General features: G+C 44.9%; 1 non-coding gene across 1 annotated transcript; it reads right to left on the bottom strand.

Annotated features, from left to right (window-relative positions):
- Positions 1 to 2,042: 2,042 nt before the first annotated feature.
- Positions 2,043 to 2,124, bottom strand: trnas-cga (transfer RNA serine (anticodon CGA)). Its single transcript has one exon. It is a non-coding gene; the product is annotated as a tRNA-Ser (tRNA).
- Positions 2,125 to 4,466: the final 2,342 nt, after the last annotated feature.

Below are 4,466 nucleotides of genomic sequence, written 5' to 3'. Positions count from 1 at the left end.
GATGAAGGGGTAGGATGAGGGGGAGGAAGATATGGGAGAGAGTATATGGTAGAGAGGAAGGGGGAGGAGGATAAACGAAGAATGGAGGGTAAGGATGAGGGGGGAGGCTGAGGGGTAGGAATGTGAGAGGGAGGATGAGGAAGACAGGGAGGAGGATGAAGGGGGAGGATGAGGAGGTGGATTAGGTAGAGGATTCGAGCACTTCCCGCCTTCCTTCCAACACTTTGCCATCCCCGCACAGCCCAATGTTCCCCTCCTGTAATGGCCTTTGATCTTCAGGCCTGTTAATTCCTGTAGGGTAACTTCCATGTAGGAGAGGGCCTCATGGTGACATGTCCTGACCACGGGGCAGCATGGTCACACATAGAAAGGACTTGGTGTTGAATTAAATCCCAGTCTCTAGCACTGCGTCAGCAAGTCTACCAGCTGCATCACTGTGCTATGGGTCAAAAAGGCTTTCAATTTCCACCTTCCATCCCATCAGCATTTGTCACTCTTTGAGGGAAGGAGTTCCTCCTCAGCTCCATCTCAACCAGGCAGCTCCTTGTCCTAAACCTATGCTCTCTAGTTCCTGACATCTTCTCAACATCTACCTTGAAGCCTCCATATCTTCCACCTCTTTTTACTGGCTATCTTTCAGTCCTGACACGTCGACTGTCCACTTTTCTCCACAGCTGCTGCCTGTCCAGTTGAATTCCTCCAGCATTTTGTGTGTTGCTCCAGCATCTGCATTTAAGGATCAAGAATCACCTTTATTTGTCATACGCATTTACCTGTATTAGGAATTTGCTGTGGTATCTTGGCACGACATGCAACAACAAACGACATTCAACAACGTCAAAGATCAAAGAATAAGTTAGAGATTAAAGTACGGATATGGAATAAAATTTGCATAAATACAGAAATACTAGCTCATATTAACAATGTAAACAGCATTATAAAAAGTGGCTTGAAGTGTTTACAGTGGAGTGACGGGGTAATGGATAGAAGGGGTGTGGATGGCTAACTAGGATGGTTGATCAGGCTAACTTCTGGGGTAGGAACTTTTAAGGTGGCATTTAGTTTTTATTTTAATATCTCTATATTGCTTTCAGGAAGGGAGCTTTGGAAAAAGGCATTTTGCAGGGTGGGTAGAGTCTGCAGTGATTTTTCCTACGCACGTCATGGTCCTGGTCACATACAGTGATGGTAGATTGCAGCCAAATACTTTTTCTGCTGACCTGACTGTTCGCTGCAGTTTTCGTCTATCATGAGTAGATGCTGCACCAAACCAGACTGTAATGACTGATGTGAAGATGCTGTCTGTGATGGCAGTGTAGAAATGCACTGTTATGTTCTGGAGAAGATGGAATTTTACCAACTCTCTAACACCAAATCTGTTGTGTCTCTTGTCTTCAAATGCTATCTGTTTTAATTAGGTCACCTACACTGCACCGTACTGGGCCAAAATACACAGCCTTTCTTCAAGCATCAAAACATCGAAACATATAGTGGAATGAGTTGTTTGTGTAAACACAACCTGGGCTGTGCTGGGGTCGAGCCACAAGTGTCACCACACATTCTGGCACCACCATAGCAACCCCAATCTACCTTGCTATGATCCTTGGGCTTTAATTGCCTACCTGCTCTGCACTGTATCTGTGCATTAAACCCCGCATCCTGTTTTCCTTTCTGTACAGTCTCAATGTACTTACGTATGGAATGAACTATCTGGATGGCACACAAACACAAGCCTACAGTGAAATGCACCATTTGTGTCAACAGCCAACACCATTTGGGGATGTTCTGGGGGCGGGGGGCAGCCCACAAGTGTCACCATACTTCTGGCACCAACACAGCATGCCCACAACTCACTAACTATAACCCATACATCTGTTGGAATGTGGGTGGAAACTGGAGCACCTGGAGGAAACCCATGCAGTCACGGGGAGAACTCCTCACAGACAGCAGCAAGAATTGAGCTCTCATCTTCAGATAGCTGGCACTGTAAAGCACGGCACACGGCACTTTACACGGTTCTGTCAAAACAATTCACGTGGAGTCGCTGCGAGCAGGGTTCGAACCTGCGCGGGGAAACCCCATTGGATTTCGAGTCCAACGCCTTAACCACTCGGCCATCGCAGCTGCCATTGCCTGCTTGCTGACTATATCTATATCCCTGTGGCTTCTCCCCTCAACTCCCACAATCCCACTCACCTTTGTATCACTGAAAAATTGGCAACAATCTCCTCCACTTTTATTCATGTCATTATTCTAGGTTGTAAGAGACTAATGTGTTTATTCTGTGCCATGTGCAAGCTGTATAGAGTAGTCCTCTCACTTTCTCAAGCACAGCTTTTATAAATGTGAAATGATACTTTTCCAGTGTCCTAGAGAGTGTCAAAATGAGTTGCAACCATCTCTTTTGAATTTGTTGCTGATCCCTGGAATGTGATTAACACTTGAATTGCTGAAGTCACAATCACAGTCAGGTATGAGTGGAGCAACCCGACTTTAGATAGTGTCCCCACCTCCGCTACATACACATCACCTTACATACATACAGTCAGCCTATGTACACTCAGTGGCCACTTTATTAGGTACACCTGTACACCTGTTTGTTAATGCAAATATCTAATCAACCAATCATGTGGCAGCAACTCAATGCATAAAAGCCTGCAGACACCGTCAAAGGGTTCAGTTGTTATTCAGACAAATTGTCAGAATGGGGAAGAAATGTGATCTAAGTGACTTTGACTGTGGAATGGTCATTGGTGCCAGACAGGGTGGTTTGAGTACCTCAGAAACTGCTGATCTCCTGGGATTTTCTTGACAACAGTCTCTAGAGTTTACAGAGAATAGTGCAAAAAAACCAAAAAAAAAACATCCAGTAAGCAAGAGTTCTGTGGGTGAAATCACTTTGATAATGAGAGAAGTTAGGTCACTTTGACAGTGAGAGAGGTCAGAGGAGAATGGGCAGACTGGCTCAAGCTGACAGGAAGGTGACAGTAACTCAAGTAACTACACATTACAACAGTGATGTACAGAAGAGCACCTCTGAACGCACAACACATCGAATCTTGAATTGGATGAGCTACTGCAGCAGAAGGCCATAAGCATACACTCAATGGACACTATATTAGGTAGGAGGTACTTAATAAAGAGGCCACTGGGTGTATCTAACAGTTCCTTGCACACTGTGTTTTATGAGATTGCTTTTGTATTTATAGATACTGTGTTTTGTGTTCTTTATGCTTACGGTGTTTTTTATGCTGCATCAGATCCAAAGTAACAACAATTTCATTCTCTTTTACACTTGTGTACTGAAGAATAACAACAAACCATCTTGAATCTTGAATCCTTCAACTTCCAAGGACAATCACACAGTGATATTAAGGAATTTCACCCAGAGCCACCTGGGTGTGGATGAAGTATAGATTTCAAGCAGTTCCCTGAAAGCCAACAGAAGGATTATCAGGTGTTGGAATTTCAGAGCTTGGAAGCAAAAGACATGGCAGCCAACCAGGAGCAGCTAAAACTGGCAATGCAGTGCAGAGATACCGGAGGGCTGTAGGATTAAAGGTGTTTGCCGAGGAGAGGGTAGCAGTGGTTTGGATAAGGTGGTTGATAGTGTGTGGAGGACGTGCATCACTCCAGGAGAGTCATGAGGTAGCAAGTAGCTGGACAATGAGCTCAGATGGTTTGAGGTGGTGGGACAACAACAACCTCCCACTCAACGACAGCAAAACCATAGAACACTACGGCACAGTACAGGCCCTTCAGCCCTCCATGTTGAGCCGATCCATATAATCCTTAAAAAAAAGTACTAAACCCACACTACCCCATAACCCTCCATTTTTCTTTCATCCATGTGTCTGTCTAAGAGGCTCTTAAATATCCCAAATGTTTTAGCCTCCACCACCATCCCTGGCAAGTCATTCCAGGCACTCACAACCCTCTGTGTAAAAAAACTTACCCCTGATGTCTCCCCTAAACTTCCCTCCCTTAATTTTGTACATATGCCCTCTGGTGTTTGCTATTGGTGCCCTGGGAAACAGGTACTGACTATTCACCCTATCTATGCCTCTCATAATCTTGTAGACCTCTATCAAGTCCCCTCTCATTCTTCTACGTTCCAAAGAGAAAAGTCCCAGCTCTGCTAAACTTGCTTCATATGACTTGTTCCCCAAACCAGGCGACATCCTGGTAAATCTCCTCTGCACCCTCTCCATAGCTTCCACTTCCTTCCTATAATGAGGTGACCAGAATTGAACACAATACTCTTAAGTGCGGTCTCACTAGAGATTTGTAGAGTTGCAACATGACCTCTACTCTTGAACTCAATCCCCCTGTTAATGAAGCCTAGCATCCCATAGGCCTTCTTAACTACCCGATCAATCTGTGCAGCGACTTTCAGGGACGTATGGATTTGAACCCCAAGGTCCCTTTGTTCATCCACACTCTTAAGTAACTGACCATTAATCCTG

This window comes from Hemitrygon akajei, chromosome 16 (genome assembly GCF_048418815.1).
Source record: "Hemitrygon akajei chromosome 16, sHemAka1.3, whole genome shotgun sequence".
NCBI lineage: Eukaryota > Metazoa > Chordata > Chondrichthyes > Myliobatiformes > Dasyatidae > Hemitrygon > Hemitrygon akajei.
This window is presented reverse-complemented; position numbering and strand designations above follow the sequence as displayed.